The sequence below is a fragment of the Lepeophtheirus salmonis genome, chromosome 1, assembly GCF_016086655.4.
Source record: "Lepeophtheirus salmonis chromosome 1, UVic_Lsal_1.4, whole genome shotgun sequence".
In the NCBI taxonomy this organism is placed as follows: Eukaryota; Metazoa; Arthropoda; class Copepoda; order Siphonostomatoida; family Caligidae; genus Lepeophtheirus; species Lepeophtheirus salmonis.
Window position 1 is genome coordinate 19533372 of NC_052131.2, and position 10724 is coordinate 19544095.

General features: G+C 31.5%; 1 long non-coding RNA gene across 1 annotated transcript; it reads right to left on the reverse strand.

The window, feature by feature from the left end:
- Positions 1-9493: 9493 nt before the first annotated feature.
- LOC139905592 (uncharacterized) lies at positions 9494-10125 on the reverse strand. The gene is made up of 3 exons (XR_011780473.1): positions 9985-10125; positions 9820-9934; positions 9494-9634 (listed from the first exon to the last, which is right to left on the reverse strand). It is a non-coding gene; the product is annotated as an uncharacterized lncRNA (long non-coding RNA).
- Positions 10126-10724: the final 599 nt, after the last annotated feature.

Sequence of the window (10724 nt, forward strand, 5' to 3'; positions counted from 1 at the left end):
TATTAGTTTCTTAAATGGATACATTTGGTATATATATGTACAGCGGGCAGTTGCTTAACTACGAACTTTGAGCGCGTGTGACAGGTGTGCATGCATAGGTTGGACGTTATTTGTTGTTTTAGCAGCTAGCCAGGAGTGATTACGTCACTTAAAAAAGTGGCATCGATCAACGACGTATTTATTTCAGACAGTGTTGAGATTGCAAACTTCTTAAAAATGGACAGGTCCTTTGTCTGGATAGTCAAGAAGGAACTGGAAGAGTCAGGAGATGGTTATGAATCAACAGAAAAGATTGCTGATCACAACATGAGATCAAACAGCTAGAAAGATCAAAATTTCATTGCAAATTTGCAAAAAACATTGATTTGAAGCCATGTTAGGATTCTGAAAGACAGTTCAGGAAGTGTGTAGCAGATGATCGCCTGGAAAAAGAGTCTGCTCCATACCCCACTGCAAAGAAAACGTAGACGTGTTTGTCAGAATTTTTATTTGACTTTAACGTACCCAGTGTTTGGTCTTTAAGGTCAACAAACCTCAACCCTATGGATTTTTTTAATTTAGAACGCAGTTGAGTGACACACCAACAGATCCTATTTCAACAAAAAAATTGAGCGGATGTCTAGGATCGGAGAAATTCCAAAATATGTCAAAGGAGACTGCCATCAAGCCCTACTCCCGTTTCAGAGGTAGAGTTGACGCCATTATTTAGACCAAAGGCGATTATATTGAATAGTATTTCTTTTTTTTTGCTTCAGCTTTCATTTGACATTGGCTTTTATTAAAATTAGATGCAGAGTTTGAGATAAAATTCCATATTTAAAAAAATGGTGTGGGTTGTTAAATAAAAATCGTACACAGTATAAGAACTGTTACAATAATATTAGTTGACAAAATTTTAATTTGATTTGCCTTTGGGTTGCGATATTGTCTTCTGATTGTTTTTACTTTGAGAAACATATTAATCACTTTTATAATCCGAAACTTTGGCTTTTGTGGTGAAAAAAATATATAATAAAAAATCTAAATATACATGATTGAAATATTACTTTTGTCTTCAAAGATCTAAATTAATATAATTTTGTTTGCAGATACGTCAAATCCAGATATTACAGAAATACTCTTATAGTCAAACGTTCTTTCGGATATCCATTTTTTATAACATAAAATACTTTGCATAGAAGAAACACGCAATAAAATATCTGGATTTAGTCTACTTTTCCTTCTATTTCTTTATATCAACTTCTTAAAAATTGCCAGGAATATAACATTTTCATGAGCATTTTTCATATTAAATAGAAACAAATCGTAAACTGGCGCCGACATTTTTTTTTTCCTTATGTTTCTTTTTTATCATTTCACATTACTTTACAAACAATACGGGTGCATGATATGATTGCCCCCCCCAATTGCTATAAATCATCGATGATCTATCATAAACCAGTTCTATTCAAATACTGGTTGCTTCGAAATGGGGATTTTCAAAACTATTTATTTAAATAATTTTTTTGCACCTTAGTCTTCTAAGCCATGATAAGTTTTCCAGAATGATTAAACATTTGTAACCCCAAGCCCCCATTCACAAATATACGTCTGGAGTCTAATTTCGGATATATATGGTCTTTTGGAGCTCCAAAGAAATATTTTTCTGATGTGGTCTATCTTGCTTTTGATTGGAGAAGAGAAAGGGACAGACTGAGCGAGTGAACTACTCTTGTAATAATCTTCTAATTCCACATTTTAATTTTGTCTATTAAATTTAAACTATACTTTTGATAGTTGGTTGATGAAACTTGAAGAGATCTCAGAATATTTTTCTCATTTTGTAAAATGTTCTTCTACTCCCATTGGGATATCAGGATGCATTGTAATCCAGCTGATGAAGGATAACGAAAGCTTGGGAAAATTTCCCTCATATTTTGGAAAATGGACGAAACAACTTCAGATATGGAAATATTTATTGATAGTCGAGATTTTTTACCAAATGACTTCAGGGCAGAAGAAGCTCTAGAACTGCAGCATGTTGTACTGGTGAACACAATTAGATAGTCAGCGGATAATTGACACATGAGATCAATATTCTAAGTTTTAAGAGCCCTTATTATTTTTATTTTGTGTTATTTCTTCGTATAGGGAATTGATGGTAATAATGAAAAGCATATGAGAGAGAATGTCACCTTGCCTTACACCTCTTTCTATAGGGAACTTCGATTTATTACCTGGGAGGTCAATAGTACAAAGGGAACACCTCATAGCTGAATCTCCTGGGAAGCTATATTTTGTGAGCTGATTGATAAAGAATTGGTGAGATATTTAATCGAACACTTTCTGAAAATCGACTAAGAGGATGTAATAATCTTTTTTCATCTTATTCGCTTCTGAGATGTATGTTTCTAGGAATATCATCCATCATGCAGCCTCTAATAAAATAATCAATTTGAAATGTATTGCCAATATTTGGAAAGTAGTTCAAATAGTTTAAATATTAAATATCTCCATGAATATAGGTATATATTACGGGCAATGAGGAAAATTGGTCATTTTGAAGAATGTCGGGCAATCTATAAATTTCAAATAGAGTGGTCAATTGTCATTTGAACTTCATTTACATTGTCAGACAAAATTGTGGGTCATTTGATTATGAAACAATTCATTACAAGCAATTTGATCATTTAAAATTTAACTAAGATATAATTTCATTTCAAATAATTTGATAATATATTGCGGGGATGTCCAACCTGTGGATTTCAGGTCGTATTGCGGCCTGCCTAATGTTTAGGTGTGGCTCACTACTCATTCTTACTTCAAGTAATATTTTTTAGCAATATTGTGGCAATATCATCAAAAAGCGAGATTCTAATATGGTTGTCAGATTTGCCTTTTTAAGCAGTTTAGCCTTGAAGAATTTGATTTGATCTATAATATTGAAATAAATTTGTTTTTAATAGTTTTGTGTTATATACTCATTTTTCAAGAATTTTAATTTAATAGGTTCTGCACCCAATTAAAATATTTCAAGGGGTTATACGGCCCATGTTAGACATCCCTAATCTGGTGGGGTGGGGTATCCGAAAGTGTGGGGGGTATCCGGAAGCTGGGGTATCCGAAATTTGCTCTAATATTTATGTCTAACAATACACACCAACCCATATTAACAAGAGAAAATGTGGGTTCGTCTTATCTTTAATTCAGATCCAAGAATAGCAATTTAAATGCTTTTAGGTACTAGCATCGAAAACCTTAACAACTAAAATACCAGTAAAATAACTGCAAATCATTTTTTTTCAAATTTGTCTTCATTGGCTTCATATTGTTGATGCAATCAACACTAGTTGAATGGTCGTTGGATACTCCCAAGGCCCTCAAGCCTGAGAAAAAGTTTTCTATTTCAATGCTAAAATTTCATTTTTTATGGATGTAGATCTGTCTGGCAAGTTAAATCCTTTACCCAAGAGATGGCTCCTGAATAGTTTCATGAGGGGAGGTGTATCATATAAGACGTAAATCTTTTTGGATGGGTCGAATATAATCCAAAAGTAAGGAGATTCTTTGGGTATTACTTTGTTTTTTTGCAATCCCACATTTGAGGAACCCGTTTCAAATACCATGGCCTCTACAGATATTCCGCTTTCTTCCATTTTTTTAATAATACCGAATAGATTTTCAATAGGCATTGCTGTGTCAAGATCAAAATAAACAGGCATCTTCTAAAGATCGCAAAGACCATTGCCGCCTGAAAATTTTTGTTCGGGCCACACTTGATCAAAAGATTGAGAATAGTTATAACTTAGTTTTTAATCAATTTCACCGAAAGACAAAATTCTAAGACAGCTTAAATGGACATTCATTTGAGAGAGCTTTAAAAAGGAAAAAGATCTAAATTATTCATTATAAAAAACCATACCAGCAATGTATTTACCATCCATTTATTTATGTAAATTGTCCAAAAGTTTCTGTTGAATTCCAGGAACACATTTAAATTTGGAAATCAATTTGCTTAATGCAAAGGGAAGGGGGAATTTCTTCTGAAGATACATATAGCCTTTTCCTGTAGTCATTGATCTCAGATTGAGAGACCTCTGAATATTTTCTTCCTTTTAGTTTTTAAGTTTGGCGTTAACATTCTCATTAGTTAGATCATTGACTTGACTTGCTGATTTTTTTTTTACTTAATTTAATTTAATAGGCTTTATATTCACTTCTTTTAAATACACTGTTGGTCAAACTGACTCTTGAAGAAGCTGTTTATTACACATATATGTTTGTTCTGACACATTTATGCTTTGTTGGAGTATTTCATTATTTTAATAGTACCCAAGGAGACATCCAAAGAAGGCTTTAAATATTCGAATGATACGTCCATAGCATAAAAGCATTATTCATGTGGCTTATCAACTTTCAAAATTCCTTGTTTGGTTGTAGTGAGAAGTTCATTGACAATTTGTTTTGTGTTCCTAGAGGAGAGCCTAGAATAAATATAAGGATGGTCATGAATATGCATAAAATAGATCTGCTTAATCTCTTATGCATATAGTTATTTTTCTATAAATTACCTTTCTGTCCATTAAACATTTGATTTATCTATCTCCGTAGCTCGAATAGAGCTTCCTGGAACCAAGTATAAAGTAGGAGCTGCATTTAATCTCAAAGTTTTCCGAGCCTTGCTACTAAAAGTCCTTCCGTAGTTAGACATGAGTTTAGTCTTTAGATTTCTCTGAATTTCTAGAACAAATTCTTGCAGTTTTTGGGATTGAATTGGTCTTATCTTTGACAAGCTTGGACCCATTTTGCACGAATATCCTAGGCTTTGGGAAATCTATGGTAAGAATTACTTTTACCCCATAGTTCTCATGAGGGGAGTAGCAGATTGACACAGCACAAGATAAATGATTTCTCGTGGGAGTATTCATTTCGAAAGTATTAATAAATCGTAAAGGCTATACATACTTTTAAAGTAAATCATGATAATATTAAATATATTTTGAAATTGTATATCAAGTATTTTAAATACAATGACGTCAGATGTCACATGCTCTTTTCAATAATAAATCCAAAAAAAATCAGAAGAACATACGTGATTATATATAATTTTCTAGCAATAGATTGCTAATTTAAAGAAAGTACATAAATAGTGCAACGTACTCTATTATCAAAAGCATGTTTAGCTGTTTTTATAGGAAACAAAAGTATTTGCTAGATAAATTATTTTGTGTTTTTGTTTTTTAAGCAGCGTAGCTGTATTGTTTAAACCTTAACTATGACAACGTCAACAAAATCTAAAAATAAATTATTTCTGTTATGTGAATCTGTAATAAAGATAACAAGGAACAAATTGCATTCAATATGTATAGTTTTAAAGATATTTCTACACCACTATCTTCATCAAAATAAAACAATCCGAAAATCATCTCGTGTTACAATAACTGAAATAACTAATTTTTGTGATAAAGCTAACATTCCTATTAAGGCCCATCAGAACTGTCTATATAAGCTTGAACGCCTCTATGAAGAATGGAGGCTCATTAAAAAGAATAAGTCCTGATCATCAAAAACTCAAATCCAAAAACAGTTGGTATTAGTTTCCTCCTTTGATTATCTTTTTGACGTTGCTCATGCAGATGTACAGACTAGGATGTCCGTATTACAAGAAGATAAAGAGTCTTCTTGGCCCAGTGAAAAAAACGATGAAGAGTGTCAATAAAAAACTAAGAATTGGAGAAAAACTGTAATTAAACCATCACTTTCAGCTGCACTCGATCCTACAAAAGTACCTGCCCGAAAATTGATTTTATTATATCGAAAAATGCGAAAAGTCTAGGTCAAAATTTTAATGAGCTTGTTGTTAATGAAGAAACAGTTCGAAAAACAAGAGCTAAACACAAATGTAAAGAGGCAAACCATATTAAGGCAGCATTCCCGCGTTATTTGTTGGGATAATAAATGATTCCAAATCTTATTGAAAAAAAAAAATTATCGGTTCCTGTTTGGTTTCAGAAAAATAATTTGAAGTTATCTATTACACAGCCTCGATCAGGGACAATGGAGCGACAAGCAACAACTGTTTTCAAAACAAGGAAAGAATGGGGCATTATTAACATTGTAAAATGAATGTATTTTTCACACTACAAGTTAAAACCGGAGCTTATTTCTTAATTGAAAAATTACTTCGAAAAAAACTCTTGCCATTTTTATGTATGCACCAAATCATGAAATTAATTGGAACGGTTTTTAAGAGTGTTTGGGTGGCATATCTTCTCCCGAAGTTCCATTATTTAAAAAAAATCAAAGAAAATTGGCAATCGATCAATAAAACGAAGTATGAATATGGAATTGCGGATAATGAGGTGACTAGGCATATTGAAGACACACAACAGGGCAACATTGACTTTTGCTAAACAACACCTCAAAAATAGATTTCCAATAATAGGGAATTCTTAGAGTTAGTCATAATATTTCTTGGTGCTGGTCCTAAACGAGGAGTTTAATTGATGATACAACATACCCGTTGGCTATCAAAAGTCTTATATAATCTTAAAATCTGGATGTTGGTTATATAGATGTGTTTCCTTTCCAAAAAAGGGGCTTAAAACAGGTCATCAAGCTTAAAGCCATCAGCATTGACACTTATTTTTTTATTAATATAAGTAAAAAATCGATTTTGCAAATTTTTGTAGATATCAGTAAACCCTCAATTGCTGTGGTACGCAGATGAATAGGCAGATAGGGAAAAAGGTAACATTCCGTTTAAATATTTTTACTTTTACTAACAAGCTGTAATGTGTAGTATACGGATGATATTAAAAAAGTTACGTTATTTTCCAAAAAAATATGTCAGAATTTCAAAAATTTAGGGCCGTTGAGCAACCTCTAAATATTCATAGAAATCGTTCAAACTTTGTGAATCAAATTTTGTCTCGAAAAGAACAAATTTGAACACTATTTTTTAAAACTTTTCTAAATAAGTAAAAAAAATTGGTACCCTTATGAATTATATAAATGAAAGAGTTATAGTAATTGGAATGAGGATCATGCAATAACGGAATATTCGGTGGATTATCAATTTATTAATATATATTTAAATATTTTATGGTACATTACACAGTTTAAATGCTCACAGTTAAATTACTTATATATTCATAATAACCGTATAATTTCCACTGTTTAACGAATTGATATTATTTTCCAAAACATGTCATTTTTTGAGAAACAAATTCCAAAAAGTAATATTTATTTTTTGTGAAATAATCACACCTGTTATAATATCAAATGAACATGGTAGCCCTGATTTCTAAGAGCATATCAGCTCTCAATAATGAAATTTTGGGAGAGGGAGGAGTCATCGATAATCGATATACATCTCCTACAAGAGAAAAATTATAGCAAATTCGAAGATCCATAGATAAACTATCTGGTAAGGCTACATTTTAAAAATAATCAATGAATCTCTGTCGTTAATCCCCATCGCAGTCATCACGATCATAGATTATAATCGATCAAAAAGTCCCTGAAGTTTATGAACTCCCTCCCTCTTCGTAGTCCCCGCCTAATCCAAGAAGTCGACTTGACATAAATTATTTTCCATTCAATCTGTACCAAATACACGAAGTCCTCGCATATCAAGGCCATTTTAAAACATACTTGAATAATTAGTCTGTTTAATCCTTATACATTGAATCTTTTTCTGTAGAAGAAGAAAAAATATTTATGTTTTTTGAACCAGTTCACGTATTCAAAAATTTTTACAATAAATTTTTATGCCAACAATTTTTTAACTACCCTTCCATTGAAGATGTTAAAATACTAGCTGCCAAATTTGACAATGTCGAATCAATTTATACAAAAGAACATGGCATGAACATTAAATATGCTCATAAATTATCGGATCATGTCATTCATCCCCAGCCAATTGAAAAAACTAAAAATAACTTCGAAGTTAGCTTTTTTCATGAATCCACCATAAACGCATTAAACTATTGTGGAAATAAAGATGTAGAAAATTGAAAATATTTCGAAACTACAGAACTTTTAAGCACCATTAAAAGATTTTGGAATTGCGTAAACGTAGACTCAGACTCCGTAGTATCTCATATTAAACTAAGAGATAATAAGTACAAACCAATTTTCTGTGATGAAAGAGGACAAATCGAATATTTTAATTCATTTGGTGAATGGTTGGTAAAGTGGCAAAACATTTCAAATGGTCAAAATGTGAATTTCTGCTTTGAGTTTGTCAAAAAAACTATTTAAAGCAGCAATTCACACGGCTAAAACTTTGGCGAGGCTGGCTACTTATCTCTTAGATGTGAAAAATGCTATGAGAAAGATAAATTCGGATCCTATAGAAAGTAGACTCGGGTGGTATCGGCTATTTGGTGGAGGAAATTATTTTCTAAGTTGTAGGGGATTTTTAGATAGCGAAAAGAAAATTACAATATAATCTTTATTAAAAAAAACTAACATTTTGTCTTTTTCATCTCTAAAGGGGGGGTTCAACAAGAAATGACAGCGGTAAACGTGAAGGAAGGTGTAAAAGAATATAAAAAAATTGTTCATCACATAGATTGATAGATATTTCAGATTTCGACAAATTGCCGATGTTAAAAGTATATTTTATTATGTGAGCGGTTTCATACCACATTCAATTTAAAAAAAATTACCTCAGCAATGTTTTAGAAATTTAATTTCTACCTCATTGGAAGATGTAACAAAAGCGATAGAGGAGACAGGAAAAAATCAAATATTAAGTCCATTCTTAGATGTTGTTAATTGAGAAGGGAATTGAGAAAAACCATCAGACATTTTATATATGGTTACAATGCATTATTATAACATGTTGTATAATATTTTCGAATCAAGAGTGATCATGGAAAAATTATTTAGTTTCAGTGTCCCGAGACAAGTGTTTTCTACTACAATGGATAGAATTATTAATGAACAAGGTAATTTTACTTGGATAGTAGAATCAAAATGTGAAAACATTCACTATTTCAACAATTTCTTGGATATGATATCCTACAAAATGCTTTACTTGTTCGCAAAAAATCATACATTAGAAATTAATAGCAAAGTGAATTCTTCAAATACAAGAAAATAATATTAAAAAAAAAAAAATATTCCAAAAAATAAAAAGCTACAATCAAATTAAAAGTGAATATTTATTGAGTTCCTTATTCTTATATATGAAATAAAAATATGAAACTCATACTTAAAAAAACAAACAAAAACAGACTAATTATTTAAGTATGTTTTAAACTAGGACAGTATTTAGAAATACACATAATGATTACAATTATTTGTATGTAATATGATTGAATAATTGGATAGATCTGTAAAATTATAAATGTAATTTGTTTTGAATATTATTAAGCACATAATCCCCATACAAATCCTTAATTGGAGGAAACAATTAGTATGCAGTTAGGACTTTATCGAAATCCCTTTAGTTCATTATCCATCAGTATCACACTAAGTTTAAGAATTAATTCATGAATACATGAAGTCTATATTATATTCATTCACTTGAGACTTGAAAGATCACGATACAAAACTATATGAGCTGTTTTATTTCTTCGTGAGTCAGTCCATGGTTACTAAGAGGAATAATACTCCGAGGGTTGAGCTTCTTTATGATCATCACCTAAAACATTATATGAGGATGAGTCGAACGTTATTTAGGAGTCCTTGACAAATAAAGAAGCAAACAAAGGTAAGAAGATGAAGAGATGGATCCTCTTGGCAAACGAACTTGCTCATGAATCATGAGATATATTTACAAATAAAAAGACGTTAAGTACAATAAATAATAAGATTATTATTTATAACCTTTTATCAAATGAAACAGTTTTCCTTGCCTTGTACTCTCCATGTATATAGTTCTCCCTGTATTATGTATGAAGTCCTTTAAGGCATCGGTTCCCAACCTTTCTGGTGCCACGACCTATTGATAACATTAATCAAGTTGTGGTTACTCTAAGGAAACAAAATTACTTGGTTAATCCTCCTTCACTGCATTTTTTGAGCTAACTAGTGACAGTGTTATTAGAGATGGATATTGTATACAATTTATTTGCATATTCAACTCTTAGCATTACCCAAACTATGTCTAGGATTGCTGGTAGAAGCAACTCCTCGGCAATGGTGTGAAGTTTCTTGGTTTGGCTTTGGCGATTCTGAGTGCCACCTAATATATTTTGCTTTTGGTATTTGTAGCCAAAATCAAGCTATAACAGTAAATCCATACCTTAAAAAATTAATCCCTGAATTTTATTTTCCTAATACTTGTATCTCCATTGATCATGGTAAATCTGAAATTTTGGAAAATAAACTATAGTTTATTTCACTATTATAATTAGCAATTATTGATACTAGAACGAGAATAAACGAGTATCATACAACAAATTATAGAAAGACCTCACACAAATTTTCCGGTGACCCCATTTATAGTCGCGACCCACAGGTTGGGAACCACTGCTTTAAGGGATTAATAGATGAAAATGAAATGATAGTATTAATTAACCTAGTTGATAATTATAATTACCAATGATGTAATTAAATTATGCATTTTAGGACGAATACACTGCAACTTGTACGGACATCACAACTCGTACACAAGACATTGATGTTAGGGTAGTTTGTTTTCCCCCTTTTTTCGAATTTCGATTACGGCTAGTTCATAAAAGTTATGATATGGTAAGAAAATAGCCTATGCAAAAGTTCATTACCTTTTA